This window comes from Calonectris borealis, chromosome 1 (assembly GCF_964195595.1).
Source record: "Calonectris borealis chromosome 1, bCalBor7.hap1.2, whole genome shotgun sequence".
Taxonomy (NCBI): domain Eukaryota; kingdom Metazoa; phylum Chordata; class Aves; order Procellariiformes; family Procellariidae; genus Calonectris; species Calonectris borealis.
The window spans coordinates 81,753,648-81,769,791 of record NC_134312.1 but is presented as its reverse complement, the minus strand read 5'-3'; the positions used below and the strand labels follow the sequence as shown (position 1 = coordinate 81,769,791).

Sequence of the window (16,144 nt, the reverse complement as noted above, 5' to 3'; positions counted from 1 at the left end):
TCACCGACCCTGGAAGTATTTAAAAGATGTGTAGATGAGGCCCTTAGGGACATGGTGTAGTGGGCATGGTGTGTTGGGTTGACGGTTGGACTCGATGATCTTAGAGGTCTTTTCCAACCTTAATGATTCTATGATTCTATGAGTTGCTATTAATAAAATAGAATAGAATAGAATAGTTCCAGTTGGAAGGGACCTACAATGATCATCTAGTCCAACTGCCTGAGCACTTCAGGGCTGACCAAAAGTTAAAGCATGTTGTTAAGGGCATTGTCCAAATGCCTCAAACACTGACAGGCTTGGGGCATCGACCACCTCTCTAGGAAGCCTGTTCCAGTGTTTGACTACCCTCTTGGTATAGAAATGTTTCCTAATGTCCAGTCTAAACCTCCCTTGACACAGCTTTGAGCCATTCCTATGCGTCCTGTCACTGGATCCCAGGGAGAAGAGATCAGCACCTCCCTCTCCACTTCTCCTCCTCAGGCAGCTGTAGAGAACAATGAGGTCACCCCTCAGCCTCCTTTTCTCCATATTGCATGGCTGTTCAGAACTTACATAAGGGCTGTTCTAACATCACAATAACCAGAGTCCTAATGACAATAAATTTGTTTCCAAACCTTGGGAAATGCCAGGTCATTCTGTACACAGCAGTAAAAAGCAACAATGGATACCCACCCACCCCCCAAATTAGCATTACCCTACATCAAATCTGATTGAGTACTAGAAATGCATCACAGTACGGAAAGCCAGGAACCACTTCTTAAAACCTCTATCACCTCCAGTACAACTTATCTATGTAAGTTATCAGCTCAAGAAACAACTTCCTGGACCAAAGTCACTGCCCTAAAACTTAAGTCCCCAAAACTTACACCCCAAAGGCACTCGTTAAATAAGTAACAACATTATTTTGCCAGGTGTTTTGTTTCCAAAATTCAGGAAAATGAAATGACGAACATAAGGTTTCTGAAAACAAGCCATACAAAAATGTAACATTTTCAGAAAACTACAAAACATCCAGTAAAAATAACCACAAAAGGTTAAATGATTTGGAGGGGAGACTGAGAGGGAGACCGAGAGTGTCTCAGAAATCAGATAGTGGCCTTTGCAATTCCTATGCTTTTGTGCTAGATATTCAAAAGTGGAAGTAGCAGAAACACTAGTGGTGCACCTGCAGAATGAAGCAGGGATTTGTGACACACGCTTCTACTAACAGTACCACCAAGCTTGCTTAGTGCATTCACATTTAGCATAGTAAGCTGTAATCAGAATTTCATAGGATGAAATTTATTTTTCTTTTTAAAGAATAAAAATATAGCATATTTGTTTTCTTTTTAGCCATTTAGAAATATTACTTCTTCAGAATAAAAAACAAGGTGGTGGGGTTTTTTTGTTTGTTTGTTTGTTTTGCAAGAAGCTCCATAGTCCTTCAAAAATACATGCATGAAAATTGGAGGAAAAAAACTGATAACTGTTGCAATACTCACAGAAATTGTAAATAATGTTTTTACGTTTTTTTTTCCTGGGCCAAAATTCACCTCCCCTATTACTGCCCCACAGCCATGCAGCACAGAGGTAGCTGAACTGAGGAACCAGTGCATAATAAAATAAATGGGTAAGCAAAACAGATAGCCATTGAGGTCATGTTGCAGTTGCTCTGACAGAGGGTTTGGAGGGCAGCGTATGGAAAAGAAGAATTTCAATTTTCCTCTAAGTGCAGATTTTCACAAAAGCAGTGCAGCCATGGGAAAAATGGAAATAAAAAAAAGGAAATAATGGAAAAAACAATGGTTCAAAAAGGAACACTAGGACTTCTAGTGTATTTATTCACATATATGATTTGTTTTTTAATCAAAACATTTTGAAAATGAGAAGTAAATATACATGGACCATCTTCCTTATTACTGTTTACTGATTAGACTTAACATTGCATTACTAGCAGGTACTGAAAAGATTTGTCTATAGGTTTGCTTGACTGCAGAGTAATACAAACACTTTATGACACATATTTATAACTTGGATTTGTGGGAGTGGGGAAGGTTGGTCTATTCTTTGTTTTTTCCTTTTTTTTTTTTTTTTTTTTAACCTCTTCTTCCTTTTCTTCCCCCCTCCCAGTCTCCCCTCCCCCTTCCCACCCCACTCCCCTAATCTCTACTGGCCAAGGACCAAAGATCTAAACAAAGATCAAACTCTTTAGTTTGCTATAAGCTACACTATCAGACATGATCCATCATCCATAGAATCACAGAGTCATTTAGGTAGGAAAAGACCTTTAAGGTCATTGAGTCCAACCATTAACCTAACACTGCCAAGTCCACCACTAAACCATGTCCCTAAGCACCACATCTACACATCTTTTAAATACCTCCAGGGATGGTGACTCAAACACTTCCCTGGGCAGCCTGTTCCAATGTTTGACAACCCTTTCAGCAAAGAAATTTTTCCTAATACCCAATCTAAGCCTCCCCTGGTGCAACTTGAGGCTGTTTCTTCATATCCTATCGCTTGTTACTTGGGAAAAGAGACCGACACCCACCTCACTTCAACCACCTTTCAGGTAGTTGTACAGAGTGATGAGGTCTCCCCTCAGCCTCCTTTTCTACAGGCTAAACAACCCCAGTTCCCTCGGCCGCTCCTCATAAGACTTGTGCTCCAGGCCCTTCACCAGCTTCACTGCCCTTCTCTGGACACGCTCCAGCACCTCAATGTCTTTCTTGTAGTGAGGGGCCCAAAACTGAACACAGTATTCGAGATGCGGTCTCACCAGTGCCATGTACAGGGGCACGATCACTTCCCTGGTCCTGCTGGCCACACTATTTCTGATACAAGCCAGGATGCTATTGGCTTTCTTGGCCACCTGGGCACACTGCTGTTATTAACTAAGTATTAAATTATTATTGCCATTATTAACTAAATATTAAATCAGAATAATGCCTACTAAGCAACACAGTCTGTACACAGAAAGTAAAACTAAAAAGCATTTTTCACCACTTCAGTAAGAAAAAAGATAAAAATCAAGGATAGCTTAATTTACTTTTTTGGATTTAATTACTCACAGGCTTTCAGGCTCAGCTCAAACTGACTGAGTCTACCTTGCCAGGCATAGAAGAAATCGGTTACTTTGGTGCAGTACTTAAAGCATTCTATTTAAAGTATTCAGTTAAAGCACCATACTTATTTATATGGGAATAATGACTAACATAAGGAGAAATACATAACTTTACAAATGTTCATGAGATAGAATGACAACCATTTTATTGCTTTGTTTACTGGTTTAAGAAACGTTTGTCAACCTATAGTGACACCTGCTTTAAATACAGAATCTCAGAATACTAACATGCATTGTTGGTGCTTTACAATTCGGTCTTCTATGCAGAAAGTATTTTCACAGAAACTCAATAGTATCGAATGGATTCACTCTGGAGAACAGGTGGAATGCTAAGGTTTTGGAAGCAGAAGATACTTATGAAGTTACATAATTCATATCTACATATAAGGGTGGCATTTTACCATGTGCTATTAGTTTACAAAATGAAGAATAGCACCACTGAATTGGACCAAACCCCAATTTTTTTAAAGACTCTTCAGTGGAAGTGTTTCAACTGAAAAAGAAAGTGTTATTTCTTACCTTTAGCTATTTACTCCTTTTCAGCCAAAACTGAATAGTTCTGCAAAACTTTACTTTTGCAATCTTTATGACAGAAAAAGTCTAAAATCCCAAATTTGAAATGCGCCACTATGTAGTCCCCACTGTTCTAGAATACAGCAAATATGAAAACCATAGTTGTGAAAAGTGATTATAGTTTTTTTCTATTTTAATTCAGTTTACCGAAGAAAAATCCTGAGACAAAGGTCTCTCTCACTACAGAACTCTAGCAAGACTAACAGAAAAAGTAGCAGAAATTTACATATCAGAGAAATATGCTGTTCTTATAGTTATATTCTCATGTCAGCTTAATTTGCCAAAAGGTCCCAGAATACTGTCCTGTATTAGAATGAAAAAAATCCCATCATTTACTCCATTAAACTCTTAAGTGCAAATTACAGAACTGACAAGGTGCTATATCTGAATATGTAGAAAATTTTATATCAACAAAATACTTACAATCAATTAAAGTATGCTAACTTTCCTTGATGTCATGCTACTTGAAACACTATATAAACAAAGGTCCAAATAAAAATACAATTAAATTCTACAAGTCTATTAAAAAAAACACAAGAAAACAGAAACCACTAGCAATACTCTTATGGAAGATTATTTTATTATACCAAGATTAAAACAGAAAAAATAAAATTGGAAAGAATTAATTTCCATTTACAATGGCAACTTCCCAAAATTAAGACCAGTATTAATTCTCTGAAGAATATGCCGTTACGGATAACAGTGAAAGCAAAGTTGTATAACATCCTGTTGAAGCAAAGCATACCATAACTATGCTAGTTTTTACTTTGGTATCAATACTTACTTCAAGAGCAACAGGTTGATAAAAAAATGTTATTTTCTAACATCATATATCCTTATTTGTTTTACCACAAGGAACAAAAGATTACTGATTAGTTCTATACTATTAAATAAAGAAGTTGCCTTAACTTTTTACTTACTTTTTTTTTCCTTTGTCACATTCATAATGCTTATAAAGTAAGAGTTTTATAATAAGGAGATCTAAGGGTCCTCTTAGCTTCCACAGAAATTCCAAAAAATGGAAGATTTAAGAATTCAGCCAAGTCCCCCATTGTTTTTCAATGCCTCGCCTCTAGCATAAGTGTTGGTTTTTCTATATATTCTCAGCATCCAGCAGTTCAGAAAAAATTGAATAATCCTGAACCAGTGGATATTCCAAAAACCCAACAGTTCAAAAGCAAATACCTATTCCAAAAGGTACTGGGAATAGCTAGTATGTTGAACAGCTATTCCCAGTTCTTTAATCTCTGTGCTTTCTTTATTCTTATATAGATTTTCTAATTACACAGTGGGTGACTCAAAATTTGAATGAGAACAATTGCCATACCACATACTAAGTTCAATTTTAAGAGAACATAGTAAACAGAGCTTTACTTTAGTAAAGCCTTTGACACTGTTTCCCATAGCATTCTCCTGGAGAAACTGGCTGCTCATGGCTTGGATGGGCGTACTCTTCACTGATTAAAACACTGGCTGGATAGCCAGGAACCAAAGAGTTGTGGTGAATGGAGTTAAATCCAGTTGGCGGCCGGTCACAAGTGGTGTTCCCCAGGGCTCGCTATTAGGGCCAGTTCTGTTTAATATCTTTATCAATGATCTGGATGAGGGGATCGAGTGCTCCCTCAGTAAGTTTGCAGACGACACCAAGTTGGGCAGGAGTGTTGATCTGCTTGAGGGTAGGAAGGCTCTGCAGAGAGACCTGGACAGGCTGGATCGATGGGCCAAGGGCTGAGGTTCAACAAGGCCAAGTGCCGGGCCCTGCACTTGGGTCACAACAGCTCCATGCAACGCTACAGGCTTGGGAAAGATTCCCAAAGGAAAAGGACCTGGGGGTGTTGGCTGACAGCCAGCTTAATATGAGCCAGTAGCGTGCCCAGGTGGCCAAGAAGGCCAACGGCATCCTGGCCTGTATCAGAAATAGTGTGGCCAGCAGGACCTAGGGTAGTGATCGTCCTCCTGTACATGGCACTGGTGAGGCCGCATCTCGAATACCGTGTTCAGTTTTGGGCCCCTCACTACAAGAAGGACATTGAGGTGCTGGAGCGTGTCCAGAGAAGGGCAACGAAGCTGATGAAAGGTCTGGAGCACAAGTCTTATGAGGAGCGGCTGAGGGAACTGGGACTGTTTAGCCTGGAGAAAAGAAGACTGAGGGGAGACCTTATCGCTCTCTACAACTACCTGAAAGGCGGTTGAAGCGAGGTGGATGTCAGTCTCTTTTCCCAAGTAATAAGCGATAGGACAAGAAGAAACAGCCTCAAGTTGCACCAGGGGACGTTTAGATTGGATATTAGAAGAAATTTCTTTACCGAAAGGGTTGGTAAGCACTGGAATAGCCTGCCTAGGGAAGTGTTTGAGTCACCATCCCTGGAGGTATTTAAAAGATGTGTAGACGTGGCGCTTAGGGACATGGTTTAGTAGTGGACTTGGTAGTGTTAGGTTGGACTTGGTGATCTTAAGGGTCTTTTCCAACCTAAATGATTCTATGATTCTATGATTCATCTACCACATTCTAGTTAACCAAAAGAAGTACTGATTAGCTTCTAAATATATAAACATTTAATACAAAATTAATATAGGGTACATAACGAAACCAAAACTGAAATCTCACTATTTCAGATACATATTCACGATACTTACAATCTGAAATTTATCGCAACAGTCACAGTCTGCCATGACAATGGTAATTCAACAGACAGATCATGTAGCCATCAGACTGGACAATCTCATATGATTGTAGGTAAAGACTCGTACTTTTGTGGGATTCATCCCAATATTTGTATTTACCAGACTCCCAGTAATACTCCAGAACACTTCTTATTTTTGGCGATTAAATTTCACCAACCATACTCTAGGATGAATCATATGGTTCTATTTCTCTGTGACTTGAATGTCTGTTTCTCAACTGTGTTTAAAAATTATCCTGCTCGCTTAATTCAGGAGAAATGAAACAGTACAAGAAAACACCCAGCTTTCTTCCCAGGCTTGTCTTAAAAAACAGATATTACAACTACTAACAACACTACTGAACTGGCTGATTTAGTTTGCACTGTCCCTTACTCGCAGCTCACAATGAGCAAACATAGACCGCTGTGTAACAATGGCAGACCACTCAAGACTACCAAAAGACAGCTTTGCTGTGGTATCAATGAACTGGGAAGAAAACTCTTTTATCCTTTCCATCCAGTTTTCAGAAGGCTTCAAAGAGCAAACATCATACAACACCCAGTCCCCTAGCCAACTCAGTCACGTATTTTTGCCCTGCCCGTCGAATTAATCAGTGATATTAGTTTTCATCATCATCTGTCTTCACTCTACTTCTGTCAGTCATTACAGTAAATTATCAACTGACATGAAGATTATTGACATTCTGATATTACCTATTACTACTGTTTAACAAAGTCTTAGCTGCATGTACGTCCTGTCAGCATATCTGCTTACTTTTCCTTCATTTCTTTCATTGCTCTTTCCTGTTATGCTATATCTACCTTTAGATTTTATCCTAATTTAGATTTTGATTGCAAAGGTAAAAATTGGCCCTTATTTCATTGTTAGCTAAAAAGCATACAGCATTATTTGAGGCTCTTAGTGTTATTTTAATAGATTAAGAAAATGGGAAAGCCCAGTTTCCCATAAGAAGCTGAGGAAGAACACTCCACAAATTGCACTTGAGTTTTTTTTTCCTTTTTTTTTTTTTTTTTTTTAAATATCTGATCAGAGGCTGGAGTACTACATTAGAGTCACAAAGTTAGCTTCTTTACAGGACTTTATATACATGTGCTTGACACCAGTTAGAAGATTAGAATACCTAATAAAAAATTAAATAAAGTTATTCAAGTACTCAATTGACAAACCATATATTAGGAATCACAATCATGTAATCACAATATATATATCTAAAGGAAGACAGAAAGAAAAAACAGCATACTGTATATACCAGAGAACTCCAGTCAGTATTTAAAAGGAAAAAAAACAAAAACAAAACCAAAACAAAACATAACAAAAAAACCAAACCATATGATGGTTTGGAATTTTATAGGAAAATTCTTTTGTTTCCACACAAGGATCAGGTGGCAGTACTAAATTTTATCTAGGAAATGCAACCACAGACTGCAATGTTAGTGGTTTTTCAGAAAATAGTAACCCTCAAATTATAATGTCTGTGGTTATAAACTACTACAAACTACTTCTGAAGTCAGACATGGTTAAAGTCTGCATGCAGTGGCCTACTCCTTTTCCAGACTTTGCAAGCGTATTAAAAATAAACTGATCTAATGGCAGGGATCTCTTTCCACTCAGTGCTACTAAGTTGTGTGCTTCCTCACACACTCAAGATTATACTTCTTTTTTTTAACGAAAAATGCTTTTTTGTGTCCTCATGGAATCACCATGGTCTCCATAAACACTGGACACATTAATGTTTCTGCAAGAAGGCGAAAGAAGAAAGTGAATCTGAAAATATTGGTTGGATATCCTCTTGAGGGAAATGTAAGTAAACTCTCCCACTGAAAGCTGAAAATATAGTAAAGGCAATAGAAATTGGAGATGATGTCCTTTGAAGAGCAAGTTCTTCTACAGCACATTACATGATACTATATTACTAATAGCCTATTTGGGTAGGAATCATGATATTGAGAAAAAAACCCCAACAACTTCTTATATATGAAACCACAAGATATTGAACATGAACAGCAATGTTATGATAGCCACGCCTGTCGCTGAAAAAATATCTTTTTTTCTTCCAAAGATTAACACTTTCCCACCCAATGAAAATCCTACAAAGTCTAACAAAGTTATTCCTGGAACTGCAATACCAAATATGCCATTTTCCTGGGTACTTCAGAATCACGGAACAAATGGAATATTTCAAACTCTGCCTCCCCCATAGGAATCTGTAACCTACGTAATAAGATGAAACAAATAACAAATGGACAAAGAAAGACTGATAAACTGATACTATTTTGTATTCCCTTAACTGCCAACACGCTCAATGCTTTGTATATCATAGATGAGAAGAGTTTTGAGGATGTATTTAAGGAAATGAAATTAATATTATATGTCACATGGAAATCCTTCCAAATACAAAAGCATCATAAAAGAAGAGAAAGCGATGCCAGTATCATGAACGTTTTATAGGTAAAAGCTGATCTCCTAGTAACAAATACTATAAATAGAGTGAATAATGATGAGAAAGAGACAAAAGCAAACCCTGAAGCAGAGACAAAAAGCAGTTTGTAGCCTATTTAACAAAGAAAGAGGATGGAAAGGCCAAAGTAAAGGGCTGGAGAGTGATCATTACGGCAGTATTCTGAAAGGACAAATTATAATTGTCAGGACAGAAAAAAAAAGATGTATTAATAAAAATACAGGAAAAGTGGGAGCTTGGATGAAGATTGTCCCCATGTTGTTAGATACGATATGTCATCTCTTACAGAAATGATGCCTAAATGACCAGCAACATGTAAACAATTATATTTACAATTAGATCGGAAACAAAACGATGATACAGTCCAGATCAACAAGCAACATGGTTGGTGTTGAAGGTACCAGGAAGTATTTGGAGAGTGGGAAAGAAGAAAGGAAAGACTAAGAGACCTATTGAAATTCAAGTGATAGTGATGCATTCATAAAGTGATATCAAAGAGATTTACCAGTGTTTTTAGCGCAGACAGAAATACTGCTTAAAGTGGGCATGGAGGAAAAAGTGAGTTAGGCTTCCAAATTCGATATGAACAAAGAGGTAATCTTGTACAGAAAGCATAAAGCAACTATCTAAACCTAGGGAGGCAATACTTCCTGATCCTGCTAAAGAAGCATAATATCATGGAGTACCACAGAAAACTACGGCCAAGCAGCTACCCAGTGGTATCTTGCCTCTCCACAACATAGTTCCCAAACTAGCCTATCTCCTGCCTTGCCAAAATTACCAGATCACCTGTTGCATCACACAGAAACAAGATGCAAGTTCTACAAGTTACAGGAGGCACAGATCATTGGAAAACAGCCCTACTTTAAAAACAGTATGATGATTTCATAATAAAGTGTAGGGAATATCATAATACTATGTAGCACATCACTTAAAGTGGTAGAAGAAGAAACAGATTTTTGCACCATCATCATGGGAATAGCAGTTGAATGCGTGTTTACACATAAGCAGTTAAGGAGAAAGTGTATGCATGAAAGAGATGAACAGATAGGATAGAAGGAGATTACAGCAGATCAAATGAGAAAAGTTCTGCAAGGACAACCCTGAAAACTACTTTGTACAACAAACAAAGAAAGTAAGGACAGATAAGTGGATTCACAATATGAAATTCATTCACAAATTTCAAAATCAGGAAAGGGCACGCACTTGCACTCTATGTTCTCTATTTTTTTAAGGCAAGGAAACTGTGGTGCTGATAAACAAAATCCCATAGTTTTGACACCTAAAAAAGATATGTGGGGGAATCTATCTGCAAAAGTAGTCTTACTGGACAATAAAAAGATAAGACAAATGTATAATCCCCATATATTTTCTTTTTTCCTCATACTATCCTCCAAAATATTCATTATACACCTACTGATTTGATGCACGAGAAAAAAAGAAGTGTTTTTTACAGATTATAGGGTTAAGAAAGGGCCATTCTACAGCTAGTAAGTCTGACTGAAAGCTAGAGTGGGAAATAACTTTTTATACAAACTTTTTTATTTATTAGCTCTTCCAACCTTCTCAAATACAGGACAATGAGGAAAAATATTTAGACAAATAATAATTTTCAACAAAAATAAGTTAAGCAATAGTAGAAAAGAAAAAAAAGCCAGTTCTTCAAGTATACAGCCAATGCCTTTATGTTTTCACTTACATATCTTTTGTTCACTTACATATGGCTAGGTGTGGAAATCCTTAAGACACTCAATACAAAATTGATTCAGGCTTGCCAAAACTATCAATAGAAGCACTTCCTCAAGCAGATGAGTATGAGCACCAAAAAAGTTTTAATAATGTAGCAGGTAAGTAGCCATTAATTTGGGGGGATTAAGCACCATGTGTTCTAGACATTTTGCTTTTACCTTCTAAGCAATGGCATATACTGCTATTCATACACTCATGGAAAAACATTTGTATATCATAAATATACTTTAAAGCCCATACAGTACAGAAGAATCAAATTTTTTTCAACTATTTAGATGTTTGCCATTATATTAATACATTCCAATATAATAAATTACAAATATATTGTTCTGCAAAGAACACCACCACGTGAGCCCTCAGGAGTGTGAACATTTTCAATTGTCTTGAATGTTTAGAGATTTACCCAGCAAAGACTATTGGGAAGTTCACATTTTTTTCTCCATAAGCCTTTTAGTTAACTTTTGTTGCAAAAATATTTGTTCTTTGTATATCTCAGTATATCTCAGTTGTGGCTTGGCTGAATGAAACACTGCAGCCTCAGTTTTCCTGAAATACTTTCCCATTGGTAAGATCATTTTGCCTTAGTGCTTTTGCTCATGTCCAAGAGGAAGCAGAGTTTATGTTAGGTTTTTTTTTTTTTCCTAATTATTTGCAGCCTTCAGAACACTTGAGTCTCTAATGTATCTGCTGTGTGGATTATGGCAATGCTGAACTCAGGCTCTTTCTCCCTTGAGAATTAGGGTAAACTAGGGTAAAAAGTAGATTATACACAGTATTTTAAATTTAAGCCTTCAGGAACTGACAAAGGTGATTCTTTTCTTCGAGTGCTTTAGGAGAGTTATTAATTTCAAGCTATGACATGGACCTAAATTTCCAGGGCTTACCCTGCAGCTGCCAGCTTTCATTTTAGTTTTAATGAATTTTCTTTAAAACAAAAATTGTGGCCTATAAATTTTCTTTAGCTTCTTTTGCTATTTCTCTCCCCCCTATTTCACCTCATTTATGTAACTGGGTATTTAGCTTTGTAAAATGATAACAACTACCATGCAGAGAGCTCTGTGCATGACAGCGTTATAGCTACGGTAGCTACTGCTATAGCTACTCTGCATTGCCCACTAATTATAAATACAATATATCATCCTTCTATTTTATCCAAAATTGTATGGATGTCATCATCCTATATCCCCAATGAATTTTTGGATTTTAGTTTTTTCAAGGAGTAAAAATAAGTGAAAAGAAGATGACAGTGGAGAGCACTGTCCACAGTTTTTTCACTCAAGTTTATAGTTGTACCCCAGGAGCTTCACTGCAATTTTGAATTCAGGGGAAAAAGCTTCTGCTTCAGCCAAATTACCTGTTATAGTTTCTCCTTATCTAGAAGGCAACCACTTCTTTATTCAAATAAGTTTTCTAGAAAAAACATTCTAGTGGAAGAATTTCACCAAGCATTCATCTCAACATTGACAACTACAGACGTATTAAACTCTCCTTGCAGGGAAGATGCCACTGTAAAAAACACCATACAATGCACCAAAAATAGAAAAAAAAACCCAAAACTGGAGACATGCCAGGCTACATCTAGCCTCCTGAATATATGAGTTGCTCATCTATAATGGCTTTTCAATGTGTTGTAAAAGGAACATGAGGTTACTGTGCAAATGAACATTATCTTTAATCAAGAGAGTACTCACTTCTTTCAAGGAGAGCTTATTCTCCCTGATTTAAAATGCAAGCCCACCCCCCGCAAAACTAAGAATCCTCTCCTGAATAAAAAAAAAAAAGATCTCTTTCATAAAAGCACTAACCACCTGGACAGCATGTGTATAAAACCTGAAGATGCTGCCAGTCTCAACTAAAAGGAAAGCCTTTTGGACTTCTAATACCTTACAGCCTCTTGAGACAGTGCTCTAGAAAAACTTTTACCATTTCCTTGGTGATGTAATACACCTCATTTATCCCTTCAGAGTTATAAGGCTTCAAAGAATAATATATTCAATTTAATTAAAAATCATGTCTCTAAGTAAAGACCCCAAGTCACTGGAACAGTCAAAGCTTTCATGAAAACAAATGCAATATTCATGTTACTTTAATCCTTTAATTTCTTTAAAACAAGGAGAAGGGGGTATGTCAAGGTTGCTCCATCAAGCCGAAATGTTAACTCAATATGTCTTAGTCCCTACTTTCACTGTAAGTTTATCTTTACTCTGCTGTTTCTTATTTTGTAACAAAATATTTTATATTAATCATGAGTTATCTATTTAACTGTCCTCAAGTCCCCTGGCAATGTTAAATTAATAAAATAAATCTTACATGGAAGTAGCATCTCCTTATCTGCAGACTCAACATCTATCTGACTGAGGACAAACAATTTTTTATGACAAAGTTTTGTCAAGCATGAATATCTAACAAGTAGAACCAATCTGCATAAAGCTTCCAGATTTGCATCCACTATGGCTCTCCTTCCTGGCCACTCTGCAACAACAATAAAAACAAAAAAGTCTAAAAAAATACCTGTATCATCCCTGCAGAGTAAACATTAATCTTTTCTTCTTTTAAACAAATTATTTAGAAGATGAAGGGAAATCTCACCACCTGATTCAGCAAAGTTGTGATCTTCAAAGATGTATTGTTCTTATGCTAAAATTGCCTGACTGAAGAAATGTTAACTAGCATACTTTATGTTTTTTTCCAATTGCTTTCTCATATATAACCAAGTTCTACAAGGTTCTTCTAGTGTATGTGTTTAAAAACTGGTGAAAAAATAACAACTTTTATTTTATAAAGAAAATCAGTGGATAGTAAATTTCTCCTTTAAAACAAAGAATCAAAACTCCTAAACATATTTTCTGGTCTAGAAGGCGAAGGAGAAGCCAAGAAATTCATACCATTATGACACGGAAATTTATTTTCTTTCATTTTCATCATTTAAATGTTTTACAGATACACAATGGTGCTGCAGTTTTTAAAATACGTCTTTCCCACCCAGTTTATCAGTTCTTGCCCCATGCCTATGTGTGTCTTCTCTGTTCTTAATTTACAGCTATTTGGCAGAAATTCTTTTTTTTCTAAGGCCAGGGTTGTAGGTTCTTGGTTATGATTCTCAGTGTCTGCTGACACTGTACCCCAGCTTCTACTACCAAATTCACAATTCTCTTGAGGTGCCGTTTGGCTGTCAAATTTGGGGTCTCAATTTCTTCTGTTTTGTTCTTATTCAACTCTGACCCAGACCAAAATATTTAAAACGCATAGATTACAAAGTGGGTTTCTATCTCAAAGAAAATTATAAAATTTTGAATGTCTTCAAATTTTTCCATTAATTATTCCTAGAGCTACTTATGGGTGCTATGATTGGAAGCCATTCTGCCTCACTTATTTGCAGAAGACTACACTGACTCTTTTTGATCTTTCTCTTTCAATTTTGCAGACTTACAGTATTAGTGAAGGAAAATTCCTTCTCTTTAATACTATGCTTAATTTCTTCATTTTAGTTCAAATCAGTAAAGCAAATATCTTCAAATTAACTTATATCAGAATAAAATTAGATTTTAATCTAGGTTTTTATGACAATTACTAGTGTGATACAAGACTAAAAAAGAAAAAGAAAAGTAAATATAAAAAAATCTTTTCTTTCTCACACACAGATTATTTCCTCTGGTGATAAATTAAAGAAGATAAATAAGAGAAGAGAGATTTTGTTAAAAACAAGTCAGGCTTCTCTTTCCTAGTATTATGTTCCAAAATCATGCATTATTCAGAAAGAAACTTCTTTTTCTTGAAATAACAGTACTGGTCTTAAAGCTCTTTTTATATGTCTGATACCAAAAGATTAATTTGCGTGTTCACTTACATTCAACTACACTCAGTTGTTTCGTTACTTGGTACTAAATATAATAATAGTATCAGGTGACAATTTTGAAGCAGGAAGCATAAAGAATTATACAGCACAGCATAAAAAATTAAATGAGGCAAGTGTTACATGGCCACAATTTTACATTTCATTGTCTAAAATGTTAGACTATGTTTTACTTTTGGCCATTACAGAGCTGACTTGACAGATTATGTTGTCTGAACAATAATTGCAAGAAAGTCAATAGTGCAGTTATAGCTCTTGAAAGAGAAATTTTATAGTAAAAAATATAGATAAGAAACAATTCTGAGTGGAAGGCTCTACTCAGAAAAATTAACGTCTGCATACAAACTGCCTGTAATCCCAAGTGTTTTTCATTGCTAAACGAAAGTCATATCTGACACCATATATAAGCTATCAGTTGGCACATTAGCTCTGCAGGACTTCTTTTGTTGTCAGAAAATTTTAGTAGTTGTCGTATGTTTATAATAGCAATGCCCTAAACGCCCAGAGGAAAAGGACCTGGGGGTGCTGATTGACAGCCGGCTGAACATGAGCCGGCAGTGTGCTCAGGTGGCCAAGAAGGCCAACGGCATCCTGGCCTGTATTAGAAATAGTGTGGCCAGCAGGACTAGGGAGATGATTGTGCCCCTGTACTCGGCACTAGTGAGGCCGCACCTCGAATACTGTGTTCAGTTCTGGGCCCCTCACTACAAGAAGGACATGGAGGTGCTGGAGCGTGTCCAGAGGAGGGCAATAAAGCTGGTGAAGGGCCTGGAGCACAAGCCTTATGAGGAGCGGCTGAAGGAACTGGGACTGTTTAGTCTGGAGAAGAGGAGGCTGAGGGGAGACCTCATCGTGCTCTACAACTACCTGAAAGGAGGTTGTAGCGAGGTGGGTGTTGGTCTCTTCTCCCAAGTAACAAGCGATAGGACAAGAGGAAATGGCCTCAAGTTGCGCCAAGGAAGGTTTAGATTGGACATTAGGAGAAATTTCTTTACTGAAAGAGTGGTCAGGCCTTGGAACAGGCTGCCCAGGGAAGTGGTTGAGTCACCGACCCTGGAAGTATTTAAAAGACGTGTAGATGAGGCCCTTAGGGACATGGTGTAGTGGGCATGGTGTGTTGGGTTGACGGTTGGACACGATGATCTTAGAGGTCTTTTCCAACCTTAATGATTCTATGATTCTATGATTCTAAAGGAGGCAGGCAAGTTCTTGGCAGAGGTAATAAGTGAAAACTTCTGCAAGAAACAAATTTCTACATAACAGTCCATCCTCCCCAGAGAATCTGTACTCATTAATCAGAGAACAGAGTGTAACTTCAAGTATGTTATACATTTATGTGAGAGAATTGTGGAAATCTCAAGAAAAATCTGCATTTTCCTTAATTGCAAATAGATTCTCAAAGAAGAAATCATCATATATTATAACTGAATGAGATAAATTACTCCTGTTACTATCAAAGTTGTCAGAGCTATTCAGTATCAAAAAAGATGGAATTAACTAATGCCACATGACTACATAAAGAGCAAGATATTTACAGGAGAATTAATCACAACACTCTCCAATACCTCAGTGCTACTCACTGTCACAACAAGTACATCACTAGATACTCCAACAGTATCAACTACTTGATCAACTAGCAGCTTGAGCTGAAAAACCAGTCCTTTTGAAAGGCCTGAATTTCTTCCTCAGAAAGGTACTGACATCTCAGTATATTTAAGACTTT

The 16,144-nt window shown here is 37.0% G+C and overlaps 1 protein-coding gene across 5 annotated transcripts in view; it reads right to left on the bottom strand.

The window, feature by feature from the left end:
* Window positions 1–16,144, bottom strand: part of CCDC91 (coiled-coil domain containing 91) — a 171,461-nt gene that overhangs the window by 37,880 nt on the left and 117,437 nt on the right. The gene's annotated exons all lie outside the window — the stretch shown is intronic.